Source organism: Tamandua tetradactyla, chromosome 4 (genome assembly GCF_023851605.1).
Source record: "Tamandua tetradactyla isolate mTamTet1 chromosome 4, mTamTet1.pri, whole genome shotgun sequence".
Lineage (NCBI taxonomy): Eukaryota > Metazoa > Chordata > Mammalia > Pilosa > Myrmecophagidae > Tamandua > Tamandua tetradactyla.
The window spans coordinates 4893534-4912012 of record NC_135330.1 but is presented as its reverse complement, the minus strand read 5'-3'; the positions used below and the strand labels follow the sequence as shown (position 1 = coordinate 4912012).

Below are 18479 nucleotides of genomic sequence, written 5' to 3'. Positions count from 1 at the left end.
ATGCATCTATATACACCTACTGCTAGAGGGGTTATCCGGGTGAAGGAGTGGGAACAAGATGTACTCTCATTTCTAAAATTTGCATTGTTCTAATTACTAATGACGTTAGACATTTTTCACACATTTATTGACCATTTGAATTTTCTGCTATGGCCTGTTCATATCTTTTGCTTATTTTTCTATTGTGTGGCTGCCTCCTCTTGGCAAGTCATACGAGTTTTTTTTGTGTTTTTTTAAATTGTATGATCTCATTGTTACGAACCAACTACAATAAGCAAACTCAGGTCACCAGGGACAGACTGGGGCTGGAGAATGGGTAGTCGATGCTCAGCCTGTACAGAATTTCCATCCAGGTTGATGGCAAAGGTGCAGAAATGGACCATGGCGATAGCACGCCATGGTGAGTGCAGGAACAGCACTGAACTAAAGAGTGAATGTGGCTAAGAGGGGAAACTTTAGGATGCATATGTTACTAGAATAAAGATTAAAAGATAAAACACAGGATTGTATAACACAGCAAACTCTCTTGTGGACGATGGACTATGGTCAGCCGTACAGGTATAAGAATGTTCCTTCATGGTTTATAACAAATGTACGATAGCAAGACAAGGTGGCAGTAATAGAGTAATATGTGGGGAAAAAATATGCCCAATGCAAATCATGGATGATAGAAAACAGTACAATTTTTATAGTCTTTCATCAGTTTTTTAACATTTTTTTGTATAATATAACATTATACAAAGCAAAGAAAGAAAAAGGCACATTTCAACAAGTAGTTACAGAACAGATCCCAGAATTAGTCATGGGCTAGCATTCCATCATATCAGATTTTTCCTTCGAGCTGCTCCAAAACACTGAAGGCTAGAAGGCATATTAATATAGTGATTCAGCAGCCGTACTCATTTGTTAAATCCCATTTCCTCTGTTATACCTCCTCTCTCTCCTTTAATCCTTCTCTCAATCTATAGGGATATAGTGATCTCTGGGCATTAACAAAGGTAACAACTGTTAAAATAAATAGTACAATTCTTTAAAAAATACTATCACCAGTTGTGACAAACATTCCACACCAATGCAAGATATTGGTGGTGGGGTATATACGGGAATCCTGTAATTTATGCAGGATTGTTTTGTAAACCTATAACTTCTCTAATCTTTTTTTTTTTTTTTAAAGGAGGTGTGCTCTCTCCTCTGCACGAGGCTGTCTAGGACACAGGTCTATCGCAGTCTGGCTGATGTAACACAGACTGGACAAGCAGAAAGATGCTGGGATGGGACCTGCAATCTGAGGCTGAGCCCCAGTCCAGTGCCTGGTGGGTAGTGAGGTGCAGCGACCCCCACGTAGGCTCTGGAGCCAGCTGGTCTGGGGGTAAATGTGGTTCCTCCACTTCCCATCAGGCTGGCTTTGGGCAAATTCCTCCCTTCTCAGCATTGCTTTTTTTATTTTCTTCTTCAACTTTTTTGTTGTATAATATAACATAGATACAAAGCAAAGAAAGAGAAAAGCAATAGTTTTCAAAGCACTCTTCAACAAGTAGTTACAGGACAGAGCCCAGAGTTTGTCATGGGCTACCATTCCAGCATCTCACATTTTTCTTTCTAGCTGCTCCAGAATATAGGAGGCTAGAAGGCATAAATATTTTTTTATCATCACAATAGACCTTTTTTTGGTGAAAAATAACATGTATACAAAAAGACAATAAATTTCAAAGACAGCACCGCATTAGTTGTAGAAGATTTCAGAGTTTGGAATGGATTGCAGTTCCACAATTTTACGTTTTTACTTCTAGCTGCTCTAAGATACTGGAGACTAAAAGAGATAACAATTTAATAATTCAGTATTCATATTCATTTGTTAAATCCTATCTTCACTGTATAACTCCACTATCACCTTTGATCCTTCCATCCCTCTTGTTAGAGGTGTTAGAGCTATGGTCATTGTGATGGTTTGAAAGGATATATGTCCCCTAGAAAAGCCATGTTTTAATCTAAATTCCATTTCAAAAAGGCAGAATAATCCCTATTCAATGCTGTATGTTTGAAACTGTAATCAGAGCACCTCCCTGGAGATGTGATTTAATCAAGAATGGTTGTTAAACTGGATTAAGTGACTATGTGTCTACACCCATTTGGGTAGGTCTTGATTAGTTTCTGGAGTCCTGTAAAAGAAGAAACATTTTGGAGAGTGAAAGAGATTTGGAGAGAGTAGAGAATGCTGAAGCACCACAAAGCAGACAGTCCACGAGCCAGCGACCTTTAGAGATGAAGAAAGAAAACGCCTCCCAGAGAGCTCATGAAACAGGAAGCCAGGAGAGAAAGCTAACAGATGACGCCATGTCGCCATGTGCCCTTCCAGCTGAGAGAGAAGCCCTGACTGTGTTCACCATGTGCCTTCTCAGATGAGAAAGAAACCCTGAACTTCATCGGTTTCTTGAACCAAGGTGTCTTTCCCTGGATGCCTTTGAATGGACATGTCTATAGACTTGTTTTAATTGGGACATTATCTCAGCCTTAGAACTGTAAACTAGCAATTCATTAAATTCCCCTTTTTGAAAGCCATTCTGTTTCTGGTATATTGCATTCCAGTCATTCTAAATTTTTCATATTGGAAGGGTCTGTCACTAATAAAATGTAGGGAGATGGAACTAGCTGATGTTCTGGAGAGGCTGGGCCCTATAGGTTTCAGGACTTATATGAACCAGTGACCCATCTGGTGGTTTTTAGGTTTCTAGAAAGTTAATCTAGTGCCTGGAACCCTTGTGGAATCTTATATATTGCCCTAGGTGTTCTCAGGATTGGCTGGAAGGGTCCTGGTTGAGGGTTGGCAGGTCATGATAGGAAGCAAGTTCTGCCTGAAGCTTGCATAAGAGCAAGCTCCAGAGTAGCCTCTAGACTCTATTTGAACTCAAACCCTAAAGAACATCTATGGCAATATATAAGACTCTACAATGTTTACATGCCCTAGGGTAACTTTCCAGAAACCTACAACCTCCAGATGGATCCCTGGACCAGATAAGTCCTGAAACCTAGAGGGCCCAGCCTCTCTAGAACATCAGCTAGTTCCATCTCCCTACCCCATATTATTGACAACCCCTTCCAACATGAAAAAGTTAGAATGGCCATGGCTCAAACACCCCTAAAGAGAAGGACAGCAAGATCAAAAGTGATGGTGGAGTTATACAGAGAAGATAGGGTTTAACAAACAAATATGATTGCTGAATCATTAAATTGATATTTCTTTTAGTCTCCAGTATCTTAGAGCAGCTGGAAGTAAAAACCTAAAATTGTGGAATTGTAACCCATACCAAACTCTGAAATCTGTTCTACAACTAATTGTGCTGTGCTTTGAATTTATTGCTTTTTTGTATATATGTTATTTTTCACAAAAAAAGGAAAAAAAGTTGATTGCGATGATAAAAAAATATTTATTCCTTCTAGCCTCCTATATTCTGGAACAGCTAGAAGGATAAATTTGAGATAATGGTATGGTAGCCCATGACAGACTCTGGGATCTATCCTGTAACTTGTTGAATAGTGCTTTGAAAACTATTGCTTCTCTCTTTCTTTGCTTTGTATATATGTTATATCATACAACTTAAAAAGTAAAAAAAAAAAAGTGGAGTCACATAGTATCTATCCTTTTTTTTCTTTTAGTAAACATACAAACACATTCTTACCATACGATCATTCCATTCTACATAAATAATCAGTAGCTCACAATATCATCACATAGTTGTATATTCGTTATCACGATTATTTCTTAGAACATTTGCATCAATTCAGAAAAAGAAATAAAAAGAAAACAGAAAAAAATTCATACATACCATATCCCTTACCCTTCTCTTTCATGATCACTAGCATTTCAATCTACTAAATTTATTTTAACATTTGTTCCCCTTATTATTTATTTACCCCCAAACCATATGTTTCATTCGTTTGTTGATAAGGTAGTCAAAAGGAGCATCAGACACAAGGTTTTCATGATCACACGGTCACACTGCAAAAGCTATATCATATACAACCATCCCCAAGAATGGCTACTGGAACACAGCTCTACACTTTCAGGCAGTTCCCTCCAGCCTCTCTACTACACCCTAACTAAAAAGGTGATATCCATTTAATGCACAAGAATTACCTCCAGGATAACCTCCTGACTTAGTATATATCCTTTTGTGTCTGACTAATTTCACCCAGCATTATGTCCTCAAGGCTCATCCATGTTTTCATGTGAAGCTTTCTCATTTTGCTCAAGACTTGCATAGTAAATTGAGATACTGATCTGAGTAAGTTTGGCAAATAGTTATGTATCAGATTTTACAGAATAGTAAAATTTGAAGAAAATATTAGAGGGCCAATTTAGGATGGCTATCATTTTAGTTTCTCAAAGTAGGACTTAAAAAATTCATTTCTACACTACCATCATTTCAAAATTGAAGGGATTTTTTTTTTGGCAGGGGTGGGGTGGGGCATGGTCCAGGAATTGAACCTGGGTCTCCTGCATGGAAGGCAGGCAATCTAACCAGTGAAGTACCCGTGCACCCTCTGAAGGGACATTTTAACCTCAAAAACAGGGTAGAAAGCACATAATCTCCATTCTAGTTTGCTAGCTGCTGGAATGCAGTATACCAGAAATGGAATGGCTTTTAAAAAGAGGAATTTAATGAGTTGCTAGTTTATAGTTCTAAGGCCGAGAAAATGCCCCAATTAAAAAAGTCTATAGAAATGTCCAATCAAAGGCATCCAGGAAAAGATATCTTGGTTCAAGAAGGCCGATGAAGTTCAGGGTTTCTCTCTCAAGTGAGAAGGCACATGGTGAACACAGTCACAGTTTCTCTCTTGTCTGGAAGAGCACATAGTGAGCATGGCATCATCTGCTAGCTTTCTCTCCTGGCTTCCTGTTTCATGAAGCTCTCTGGGAGGCATTTTCCTTCTTCATCTCCAAAGCGTTGGCTGATGGACTCCCTGCTTCTCATGGCTATCTCATTCTTCTCTGCTCTCTGTGAATCACTTTTATTCTCCAAAATGTTTCCTCTTTTATAGGACTCCAGAAATTTATCAAGACCCACCCAAATGAGTGGAGACATGTCGTCACTTAATCCAGTTTAACAACTACTCTTGATTAAATCACATCTCCAGGGAGATGATCCAATCACAGATTCAAACATCCGGTATTGACTAGGGATTATTCTGCCATTACGAAAAGGGATTTTGATTAAAACATGGCTTTTCTAGGGTACGTACATTATTTCAAACCAGCACAATCTCAGAATTGACAAGTTGTATAGATTGTTTTATGAATGCTCATGCCATTGTCCATATTTTAATCATTTAACTGAAGACTAATGAAAATACTGAGAAAGACAAAGAACCCTCTAGGGCAGGTATCTTTTTTTTTTTCAGATGTGTGTTGTCTTAGCTACCTCGGCTTCTCAAGCAAATTCTATAAAATGGATCAGGTTTATTGCTCATGGTTTGAGTTTGGGAAAAAATCCAATACAAGGCATCATTAAAGCAATGCTTTCTTCCCAAAGACTGGCATTCTGGAGCTGGCTGTCAGCAATTCTCGGTCTTTAGCTTGTCACAAAGCAGGGCACATTTGGGTGTCTCCTGGTCTCTCCTTCTCTTCTGGGTTCCATTGATATTCACCTTCTTGCTTCCTGTGGCTTTCTCTCGCTGTGTCCAAATCTCATTCTGCTTATAAAGGACTCCAGTAATAGGATTAAGACCCATCCCATTGGGTTGGGTCACCCCTTCCTGAAGTAAAAAAAAAAAAAAAAAAAAAGTCCTATTTATAATGGTTTCCCACCCACAGGAATGGATTAGATTTAGGAATATATTTTTCTGGGGCACATACAATTTCAAACTACCACATATATCAAGCATCAGGAACAGTATCTAGCACATGGTAAGCACTTAATAAATAGATGATGAGTAAATGAAGGATTTTCACTAATCCGCAGACCAAGATTTGGCTACCAATGGCGTAGACTTCCCAGGTTGATTTTTTGGCTAGTCAGTCAGCTAAAATATTTGATTTAAGCCAATATAAAAGAAAAAAAAAGCACAGTTCCTATTTTAAGTTGCTAAAAACCAGTTGGGAGGATAGAAGATACATGCCTAAAGATAACCTGATCTCAAAGAAAACTAAAACCAGTTTGGTTGCATTAAACTTTTAGGAGAAGTGTGTGGTACCTTTATTTAGGGTGTTAGAAATGATTTTACTAGAATTGGAGAGCCTATCCATGGTCCAATAATTTTCCCCAAGAATTGAGAGAACCAATGAGACTGAAAGTTTCAAAGATATGGTGGATGGAGCAGGGTTCTAGAGCTTCCATTTGAGTCCACTGTCAAGAACACTGAAAACACTGACCACTTGTTAGCTGCACTGTGTCATGAACATTAGAAACAGGACATATGATTCCAGAACCCCAGTCAGGTGGGATGAACTTTCTTTTAAACCATTTCTTCTTTCCACATCCTGCCATACCTGGCAAATTAGCTCAGTATTCTAGATGAGATACTTGTTCCAATAGGAATAGCAGAGAAGGGACAGAGGATGTGAAGACACCTAAGGTGGTGTTAAGATTGAAGATGAGTAACAGTTGTTACAATTTCTTTGTAAAGTTCAAATGCAGGCCCAGTAATAGCCTTGTATATTTCAGTGTGTTTTAGGTACTACAAACACTTTCCAACTTGCAAAAAGGTTGTGTTCTAAAATACAAGTAAGGAGGCTGTAGAGATTTGAGAATACTCTTTCCTAAAGTATTATAAAGTGGCAGTTAATTTCTCAGACAGCCAACAAGGCCTATCTAATCCATAATGTAGTTGGAAAACCATGCAAAACAGTATGGGAAATACTGTTGTAAATACCTTAGATTTGACTTCAATTATACTTGCTCCAGGAGCTCCTGCGACTGAGCCTCCAATATTCCAGTCCTAGATCTGAATTTCATTCCCATTCATAACATGGTGGCAAACTCCTATATAGCAGATGCTACGGCCTGGCACTGTTCTAAGCACTGTATCAACCCACCGAATCTTCACTATAGTCCTGCGGTTAAGTATTATTTTCCTTGTTTTACAAAGCCCTAGCCCTAGCCTAAGTTCACTCTGCTAGTAAATGGAAAAAGCAGGATTTGAATCCTGTCAGTCTAACAGCAGAGTCTATGGTTTTAATACCATATTATATTGCCTTTCATTAAGATATAATTGGCTTTTATTATACCAATCTTTGATTCAATAGAGGAGAGAGAGAAGGCAATCAAATCCTGAGGGTGTTGGTTTGGTAGGTAATAATGTGCTTCCAAAGCTAACACAGAGCTTGGTACAGAGTGCGCAGAAAAATTTTTTTGACTGAACTCAAGTGATAAATTATTATTGTGAGAGGTAGAAGATTCATTTTTATAATTTACTACAGCTGGAGTGATAAATTATTGTATAGAAAGATCCAGATGGAAATTTCTGTTAGTCTTAGGAGGCACTGTTTTCCCCTGGTTACTCTAGTATCTTAACAATATGCTTCAAACTATAATATCACTCCATGTTTTACCTGAACTGGTAAAGTCCTCACTGTCTTGTTAGGTCTAACAAGACAAGCAGATGCTTTTTATGTTTTTTTTTCCAGCTTTTTTATTTGTCCTCAGTGGGAAGGTTGGTATGAATTACCTAGTTTACTACTACTGAGAGGGCAAATCCCTGATTTGCTATTTTATCATTCCTTTCCTAGTCCTCTGGAACAGGACTTTCCAATAGAAATATAAATGCCAACAAAAGAACACATATGCTAAGATTTTGTATTAGTTTGCTGAACTACCAGAATGCAATATACCAGAATTGGAACAGCTTTTAAAAAGGGAATCTATTAAGTTGCAAGTTTTTAGTTCTAAGGCCATGAAAATGTCTAAATTAAGGCACCAACAAGAGGTTACCTTCACTCAAGAAAGGCTGATGCCATCTGGAACACCTCTGTCAGCTGGATAGTTACATGGCTGGCATCGGCTGGTCCCTTGCTCCTGGGCTCCATTGCTTTCAGCCTCTATTTCCTGTGAGCGTTCCTCACTTGGCTTCTCCAGGGCTGGGCTTCATCTCTTGTCTTCCCTTGGCTCTCTCCAGGTTCTGATTTGCTTAGCATCTCATGGGAAGGCACGTGGTGATGGTTGCTTGGCTCTGCCCGGGTCTAGGCATCTGCTCTCTCTGTCAGAACTCCAAGCATCTCCAAATATCTGTGTCTCTGTCATCCCTGAAGCAATTGTTCTCCAAGCATCTGCGTCTAAGTTTCTCCAAAATGTTTCCCCTTTTAAAGGACTCTAGTAAACTAATGAAGACCCACTTTGAATGAGTGGAGTCACATCTCCATCTAATTAAAAGGTCACACCCACAATTGGGCAGCTTTTAAAAGCTGTTCCAATTCTGGTATATTGCATTCTGGTAGTTCAGCAAACTAATACAAGATCTTAGCATATATGGAGATAATCTAATCAAAAGCTCTCACCCTACAGTATTGAATCAGGATTAAAAGAAACAGCTGCCTCCACAAAATTAGATCAGGGCCAAGACATGGCTTTGTTGGGGAACATAATAGTTTCAAACTATTGAGACCTATTGACAGGTCTCTTTTTGAAAATACTTGTATGAACATTGGAGCCTAATTATATCAGCCACACTTGGTCTGAAGTTGTAAGTACATTTCTAGATCCTGAGACACTGAGCTATGTGTGTATCAGCTGGCATTTCCCTGGAAATTTGAGTAAGTCTGTGATACCTAATCCTCAGAAATGGAGTGCTGCAGTGCTGAAAGTTAGCATAGCTACATACAATTTTTCAGTTAAAGTACCTAAAAAAGAGATCAGACTTCATTTAGAGATAAAAACAAAGCCAACCTGTCTGGGACCGAGGTAAATCAGAATATAGGGTAAAAGACCATAGTGTTTGTGCTCTAGACCTTCAGCTACTGTATGAGACCAAAGGCAGAGAGGTTTATTATGTCTAAACCCTACATTTTATGTAACACACAATCTAAATCAACCTGTCCGGACAGCTCAACAACCCAAACTCCGGGAGACCACAATGGGAACAGCTGTACAGCTGCAATACCAGGATACATCTCAGATTATGGTGGGCTGATAATTACAAGTATTATTAGAAGCGGGTGGGTGTGAGGGTGAAACCAGTGCAGCCCGGTAGAAAGCAAATCTGAGCCCAGGTTTCCCCGGAAGAACCGGATAAGCCTGTATATTTCAGACTTCCCAGGACCCGAGAAGGTGCGAGCCTTGGGGCGCCTCTGGGACCAGACTCCTTGCTCCCTGCCCCCCTCCCAGGTCCCAGGTCGCCTCCTTGGCTCCGGTGGGGGGCAGAGGGAACAGCTCCCCAGCCCGCCTCAGAGAAAGAGCCCGAGATGCCCAGCACTGGGGGAGAAAGCCAAGAGGATGAAGAGGAAGAGGAGGAAAGAGGAGTCTCTCCTTGGGAGGCAGGAGGGAAAAGAAGAAAGTAGAGAGGTTGACAATGCAAGTGTGTTTCTTACAAGGAGAACCTTTTACAATTGCACAAGGGAAGGAGCGGAAACTTTGTGAAATTGAGAGGACTCCTGAGTAAGAAGAAAATGGATGAACTTAGAAATCTACGCAAACTGCTTTACAGTAGACCAGGCACTGTATCCTCATTAAAGAAGAATGTAGGTCAGGTCAGTGGTTTTTCATTTGAAAAAGGAAGTATCCAATACAAAAAGAAGAAAGAAACATTGAAAAAATTTAGAAATGCCATGTTAAAGATGAAGAGTATCTGCAAGATTCTTGATTTGGAAAGATCAGATAAATAGTGAACTGGGGAAGCAGATCTTGAGTTTCTTAATGCATCCAAAGCCTTCTGGCAAACCTTTGCCAAAATCCAAAAAAAAAAAAAAAAAAAAAACTTCCAGCAAACACAGCAAAAAAGAACGGAATAACTCTGGAAAGTTAAGTGAACCAAATGTCCTGAAATCCTTTCAGATGAAGATGAAAAGAGAAATAAGGAAGAATCTTCAGATGATGAAGATAAAGAAAGAGAAGAGGAGCCACAGAAAAAGACATCTAAGAGAGAATAGCTCAAGCAGAAAGCCACTTCTGAAAGTAAAAAATCTGTAGAAGGGCAGATAGCAGCACCACCAAGAAAAATGAAAACAATTCTAAAAAAGAAAAAGAATCTGACGATAGTTCAGAAGAGGAACCTGTAGTTAAGAAATTGAAGAAACCACCTACAGATGAAGAGTTAAAGGAAACAGTAAAGAAATAATTGGCCAATGGTAACTTGGAGGAAGTCTCAATGAAGCAGATTTGCAAAGAGGTTTATGAAAATTATCCTGCTCATGATTTAACCGAATGAAAGAAAACCATAAAAGCAACTGTTAAAGAGCTAATTCCTTGAGACAAAGGTTAGAGATAGATGTCTTGTTCCCACGGATTTGGAGATCTGATTTATTGCATTATGCCAGCAAAGATAATGTATTTCCTTTTCTAAATCCTTGTTAAGCATTGTATTGGTAGAACACACTGCTGATGTTTGGATCTAACCCTAACCCTAACCCTAACCCTAAGTCTTACACGAATTTGAGTTTGCCATTTAAAATTGCATATCTATGCTGTTTTTATTTTATAAAATCTTGCAAGGCAGTAATTGCTCTTTGCTTTTGTGTTATATTTTGTGCATTTTGGATTTCTTTATATAAGATCAAAGATTTTGAACTGTTGTGTTTTTTTTAGTGTGCTTAATATTAGCCTTCTTAAGACATACTTTTAATCAAGTAGAACAAAAACTATTATAACCAGCATCTATACATGCAAAGACTATTGCAGTATTTAGTATATGAAATATTTTGAATACACACCTTCTGTCAGTCTGAAAACTCAGTGGCAGTGTGTTTATCATATTAAACATATACAAACTACAGTTGTTCAGATGGCTGAATCTGAACTTTTTCTTGCATATGTATATGTCAGATTGTCAGCATGACAAAAGTGGTAGATTTTATTTTTAAATACAAATTTGTTGATACAAAGTTTTAAAATTTCTTTTGTGTGGATCAATTTTTAAATTAACATAGGTAGATATCATTTCAGTTATAAACTATGAAATGTCAGTCTTCAGCCAGATGATATGATGGAGAAGTGAAAAAAGCAAAATTCATTGAAGGTAATACTGAAGGAAAAGATAGTTCTGTTTTGCCTTGAAAGTGTCAGCAATGAGTTGTTTTAATGTCAACTCTGAAAAAGTAAGTGTAGATACATGTTCTAGTTTGCTAGCTGCCAGAATGCAATATACCAGAAACAGAATGGATTTTAAAAGGGGGAATTTAATAAGTTGCTAGTTTACAGATTTAAAGCTGAGACAGTGTCCCAATTAAAATAAGTCTACAGAAATGTCCAATCTAAGGCATCCAGGGAACGATACCTTGGCTCAACAAGGCCAATGAAGTTCAGGGTTTCTCTCTCAAGTGAGAAGGCACATGGCGAACACAGTCAGTTTCTCTCTCAAGCAGAAAGGCACATGATGAACACGGTCAGGGTTCCTCTCTCATCTGGAAGGGCACATGGTGAACACGGTCAGCGTTCCTCTCTCATCTGGAAGGGCACATGGCAAACATGGCATCATCTGCTAGCTTTTCCTCCTGGCTTCCTGTTTCATGAAGATCCCCGGGAGGCATTTTCCTTTTTCATCTCCAGAGGTCACTGGCTGGTAGAATCTGCTTCTCATGGCTACGTTGTTCTGCTCTGCTCTCTCTGAATCTCTTTCTTTCTCCAAAATGTTTCCTTTTATAGGACTCCAGAAACTAATCAAGACCCACCTAGACTGGTGGAGACACGCCTCTAGCTAATCCAGTTTAACAACCACTCTTGATTAAATCACATCTCCAGGGAGATTATCTAATTACAGTTTCAAACATTCAGTACTGGAAAGGGATTAGAAGAAATGGCTGCCTTTACAAAATGGGATTAGGATTAAAATATGGCTTTTCTAGGGTACATACATCATTTCAAACCAGCACAGTACATTTTATATTAAGGACAGAACAACATCAAAGCAACTTCAAAACTGGGAAAGTTTTTATTGTTTTGCTTACAGTAAATGAACTGATTTTTTTTCCCATATAAAATGCTGATATTTACAGGAAGCTGGACACCTTCACAATTACAATAAAAGTACCAGATGAAATGTCAGAAGAAAATAGCATGCAGGCATCAGCGGATTTCTTTGACAAAGTGTTTCTTGAAAGTGATAAGTTATTTTCACATTAAAGAAATCTGATATATTTGTGGAATCAGGGCTGTTGGGTTTTAAATTTAAATTCTAGATTATCAACTACTGCTAAATGAGACTAATATTGTCTTTTATATTGACTGTCTTAATCAGTTTAAGGAATGTCTCAATTTTAAAATGAAACATGCTTCTTATGAGGAAATTGGACCTTTGATATGTCAACTTAAAAAAAATCTCTGCATCAAAGAACAGAAATGTGTAAAAATGTTATATATGGAATGTTAACAAGTTCTTTAACAAGTTTGGCTAGTTTCTGAATAGTTACTAGGACATTAGGGAAAGGGATACTTCATACAAATGAATAGAATATGCAACTAAATGAGCCTTCAGAATTGGCTTTAGCAAAGTTCCCTGAGGGAAGGGAGAATGATTAGGGAACTATTAAACCTTACCATCAGGGAATCCCCTGATACTGTGTCAAATTTTAGGGACACCCAAATCAATAGGCCATGCCCTCGATCATGAGGCTTACTCTTGTGAAGCTTATGTAGGTAGTGGAGAAGCTTAGACTACCTATAGGCATGCTTAAGAGTTACTTCTGGAGGACCTCTGTTGTTGCTCAGATATGGCCTCAGTCTCTCTAAGCCCAATTCTGCAAGTGAAATCATTGCCCTCCCCTCTACATGGGACATGACATCCAGGGGTGAAAGTCTCCCTGGCAACGTCAGAGAGGACTCCCAGGGATGAATCCAGACCTGGCACCATGGGATCAACAATTACATCCTGACAAAATGAGGAAAAAGAAGTATAATTAATAAAGTATCAGTGACAGAGAGAGTTCAAATAGAGTTGAGAACTCTGGAGGTTGCTCTTATGCAAACTTCAGGTAGACCTTGCTACCTATCATAACCTGCCAACCCCCAACCAGGACCATTCCAGCCAATCCTAAAGAATACCTAGGGCAATTTATAAGATTCCACAAGGATCTATAGTAACTTTCCAGAAACCTACAACCTCCAGATCGTTCCCTGGTCCACATAAGTCCTGAAACCTAGCCCAGCCTCTCCAGAACATCAGATAGTTCCATCTCCCTATCCCATGTTAGTTACAGACCCTTCCAATATCAAAAATTTAGAATTGCCATAGCCCAAACAACCCCAATGAGAGGTATGGAAAGATCAAAGGGGATGGTGGAATTATACATAGAAGATAGGACTTAACAAATGAATATGAGTGCTGAATCATTAAATTTGATAACTCTTTTAGTCTCCAGTACTTTAGAGCAACTAGCAGTTAAAACCTAAAATTGTGAAATTGTAACCCATGTCAAAGTCTGAAATATGTTCTACAACTACTTGCGGTTGTTGTGGTGCGCACCGAAAGAGAGACCACACAATTCAAAACTGCAAGCCAATTTGGAGTCTTTATTAGCCGGCCGGCGACTGCCTCAAAAACCTCCAAGAAGTAAGATTCAGAGAGCAGCCCCCAGAGGTTTTCAAGGTGAGCTTATAAAGGCTAAAATCATGTTGTGGTTTTGCAGTTGCTAGCAAGCAAGCGGTTCATAGAAGCAGAAGAATGCTGTTAGCTGTTGCCAAAACGCATCCTGTTCCTTCAGTACCCTAACATTGGTTATTGTTTAACTCTTGGGGACATTCCGCCCCAATGCTGTGGGGACTTTCCCTGCTTGGGTCTGATTGATTACTCCTGGCCCTCCACAGCGGTGCTGTGCTTGGAAATTTATAGCTTTTTTGTATATATTGTTCACAAAAAATGAAGGGAAAAAAGTCAATTGTGATGATAAAAAAGTATTTACGCCTTCTAACCTCCTATATTCTGGAGCAGCTAGAAGGAAAAATATGAGAGGATCATACAGTAGCCTATGACAAACTCTGGGGTCTATCCTGTAATCACTTTTTGAAGAGTGCTTTGAAAACTATTGCTTTTATATTTTGTTGCTTTGTATATATTGCTATACTATACAATAAAAAACTTTTAAAAAATTGGCCTTAGATTTTAAAAATTTAATTTGTTCCTATATACCTTGTCAATAAAAATAATAAATAAATAAATAAATAAACCAGCCCTTTTAGTCCAGGCTGGTGGTTCTGTTTATACAGATCCCACAATATGCTTGTTGGTTTTCTATGCAATACACTGGGATCATGCCCATCAGACAAAAGGACTTTCCACAAATCCTTTCTGGATAACCCCATCTCCAATCCTTGCTTGTCCTGTAATGAATGACTACTTCCATGCTTGGATAAATCCTCACATGGGGCCCTATTCACTGGGGTCTCACTTTCTGGAAGCCCAGAATTTTCTAGAAAACCAATTTCTGTTTTCTTTGTACTCAAGTTCAGTTCTCAACTTATCCCTTTCCTCTCACATTTTACTATAAGCTTCAAGGAGCAGCCAAACTGCATTTTTTCACATTTAGTTTGGAAATTTCTTTTGCTAAATATTCAAGTTCATCACTTTCAAATTCTTCCTTCCATCTACAAAGAATGCCTTTCTTCCAGTTTGGAACGACACATTCATCATTTCTGTCTAAAGCTTCATCAGAGGTATCTTTAGAGTCCAACATTTCTATCAACAGTCTCTTCAAAGCTTTCTAGGCCTTCTTTATCAAGCTCCTCACAACTCTTCTAGCATCCCCCCCTTTCCATTTAAAAAGCCATTCCAACGTGTTTGGTATTTGCAAACCACAGCAGAACCCCACTTCTCTGGTACCAAAATCTATATTAGTTTGGAAGCTGCTAGAATAACAAAAATGGAGCAGCTTTTTAAAAAGGGAATTTAATAAGCTACAAGTTTACAGTTCAAAACCTATGAAAATGTCCAAACTAAGGCATCCAGGGAAAGATACCTTAATTCAAGAAAGGCCAATGCCTCTGTCAGCTGGGAAGGCATGCTTGTCCTTTGCTTCTGGGCTCTCTTGCTTTCAGCCACTCTTCTTGTGGGGGTTCCTCACTTTGCTTCTCCAGGGCTGGCTTTCATCTCTTGGTTTCTCTTGGCTCCTGACTTGTTTCATGTCTCATGACAACATCTGCTGTGCTCCAAGCATCTCTAAACATCTGTGTCTCTGTTTTCCAGGTGTTGACATCTGTGTCAGTTCTGCTTGGAAGTTTCTGTCACCTCTGTTGTTTCTGGCTCTCTCCAAAATGTTTCCTGTTCTAAAGGATTCCAGTAAACTAATCAAGACCAACTTGGAATATGTGGTGCCACATCTCCATCTAATCAAAGGTCACACCCATCTCCATGGAGACAATCTAATCAAAATTTCTAACCTGCGATATTGAATCAGGATTAAAAGAAATGGTTGCCCCCACAAGACTGGGTAAGGATTAAAACATGGCTTTTCTGAAATACATAATACTTTCAAACCAGCACAATCCTGAAGCATTTTACTCAATTTAGAACAGTTGTTTGTTTGTTTGTTTTTAAATTCTTACCCTCTACTGTAGTCAAGCTGGTTTCATAGGTCTCCCACACTTGCCTGGTCATTCTTGCTTCCTCTCTAGGATGGTCTCTTTCCATTCCTTGACCGCTCCATCTTGCAAGATGCACCTCACATACTGCCATCCTATGGAGTTTTCTCTAACCACCCAGCTCATCTTTCCCCTCTCTGGACTTTTTTGACACAAATTGTATCATGCAGTTTTGAACTTATTCTCTAGTTGTATCACATAAGATAGTTTTATCTCACCAGCTAGTTTGAGAACAGGGAATCCTACTTTACTAATTTTGTATTCTTCTGCAGCTCAACACACACTTAGGCAAAACTAATAAATATTTGTTGGATTAATATTCTTGTTCTAAACTTCTACATGTTTCTACAATCTTCGCTTCTGATTCACTACCACCTGGCAGTGGCTTCTAAGGCTTTTAGCCTTAGGTTTCATTGCTTCTTTTACTCTCCACTCGATATATAAAAACCTATAAACAAATACAGTACTTAAATACATTAGAAGATCTTGTCATTAGATAGTCAGCACCCATGTCCACCAAATACATTTTATAAAATAAAAATCATCCCACAACATTCCAAAGATGTACATTGGATTTTTTGCACAGCATGTTCTATATGGGGCATATTTGCTATTGCAAATTTATTTAACTTTAGAGATTAAAAAATAAAACCAAAACATGGCAAGTGTGTGTTCATGATCAGAGTCCTGGGCTGCTGGAGTATCAGATCTACCCCAGGACCTCGGATCCTTGCAGGTGATCCCAGATACAAATGGAGATGATCAGCCATCATAAACTCTTGCCAAATCCACTTTCAGTGAAGTACAAGCATATACATTAATGGAATTGGTATATAGGTTAAAAGTTTCCAAGATCCAGTCACTTCCTAGCTATGATGACCAAAAATTTTATGTGTACATTTCAAGAACCAAAGACTCTATAGACAGCCCAAATGAATATATTCTCAGAATAAGCAACATCAAGTATAGCAAAACTCCAGACCTAATTGAAGTGCACAGTCATATCATTTTGTTTCTCAGAGCAGCTGTTGGGGATTTCCAACAGCCACTGTGTGTCATACTAAAGAAAAGATAACCTCTCTTATGTCCTTAGATAGTGGCTCTGTAATCAAAAACTATTTGGTGAGGCTGATAACTTATCTCCCAGGAAAACTGACAGCTGAGATTTCTATCAGTCCTCAACTCTTATCTGAAACTTGAAGGCTAGTTGCCAAATCGGATAAGACACTGAAGAAATTCCATCATGCAAAGTTAAGTTAGCCTTCACCAGGAGAACTTCATCTGGAATTTTGAACAATGTTCCTCTGCTGGAGAAATACATGTATGCCTTGGGCCAGAATCGAAATCAAGAGATTGTTGTGCAAGTTATTCAGCTGTTTAAGGATGAAGTAATGACCAAATAAATCATTTTCAAGAATGTTTCAATCATGAAGATATGAATGACCATTTTTTAATAGAGTTGAATAGAATTATTAAATAGAATTTAATAATTCACTTTTCAGAGATGCTGTATATCAAGTTTCTGGGATTTAGCCTTTGGCCTGAGATAGGCCCACGTCTCCGGAGGAGAGAGTAACTAGTGTGCTGGTTTGAAAGGAAGCATGCCCCCTAGAAAAGCCATGTTTTAATCAAAATCCCATTTCATAAAGATAGAATAATCCCTATTCAATTCTGTATGTTTGAAATTGTAATCAGATCATCTCCCTGGATGATGTGATTTAGTCAAGAGTGGTTGTTAAATTGGATTAGGTGACGACATGTCTCCACCCATTTGGGTGGGTCTTGATTGGTTTATTGGAATCCTATAAAAGGGGAAACATTTTGGAGAATGGGAGATTCAGAGAGCAGAGAATGCTGCAGCACCATGAAGCAGAGAGTCCACAAGCCAGCAACCTTTGGAGATGAAGAAGGAAAATGTCTCCCAGGGAGCTTCATGAAATAGGAAACCAGGAGAGAAAGCTAGCAGATGATGCAGTGTTCCCCACGTACCCTTCCAGCTGAGAGAAGCCCTGACTGTGTCAGCCATGTGCCTTCTCATTTGAGAGAGAAACCCTGAACTTCATCGGCCTTCTAGAACCAAGGTATCTTTCCCTGGATGGATGCCTTAAATTGGACATTTCTATAGACTTGCTTTAATTGGGACATTTTCTCGGCCTTAGAACTGTAAACTAGCAACTTATTAAATTCCCGCTTTTAAAAGCCATTCTGTTTCTGGTATATTGCATTCCGGCAGCTAGCAAACTAGAACAGCTAGTATCAAGTTTCCCTGAGGGTGAGACCCAGCAGATTATCAGACTTTCCTATGAAGCTTCTAGACTCTGTGCTTTTCCTATCCTACCCAAAATGTTGTGCTTGTCTGCCCATAGCTTCCCACCAGCCTAAAGTGATGCAGTGCCTTTAATTTCAACAGTGTCTCCCTGCCAGTGGTGTGGTTGAGACAAAAGCTGAGGTAGAGGGCAGGCTTAGGTTGTTTCTGTTTTCCAGCCCTTGGGGCCTGAAAAGGAGGGCCACTAGTTAAGCTGGGCCCCACCCTCTTTTTCTTGCATGGGGGGTGGGGGGTGGGAGGTGGGGGTGGGTGGATAGACACCCTTTAGGGAATTGTCCTCATTCACATGACAATTTACCTTGTTTCTCAGATGTGCCTTAATTCTGCCCTTGTCTAGGGCAGTACTAAAGTTTGAGAGTGCTCTAGTTCTATCTAATGAACTATTAAGAAATGAAATGAGCAAACAAACAAAAAAAGACACAAAAAGATTTTTCAGA

General features: G+C 39.0%; 2 pseudogenes; both read left to right on the top strand.

Moving 5' to 3' along the window:
- The first annotated feature begins 381 nt into the window (after window positions 1–381).
- LOC143680125 (protein DEK pseudogene) lies at window positions 382–10551 on the top strand (annotated as a pseudogene).
- A 661-nt stretch (window positions 10552–11212) lies between these two features.
- LOC143680124 (hydroxylysine kinase pseudogene) lies at window positions 11213–17218 on the top strand (annotated as a pseudogene).
- The last annotated feature ends 1261 nt before the right edge of the window (window positions 17219–18479 follow it).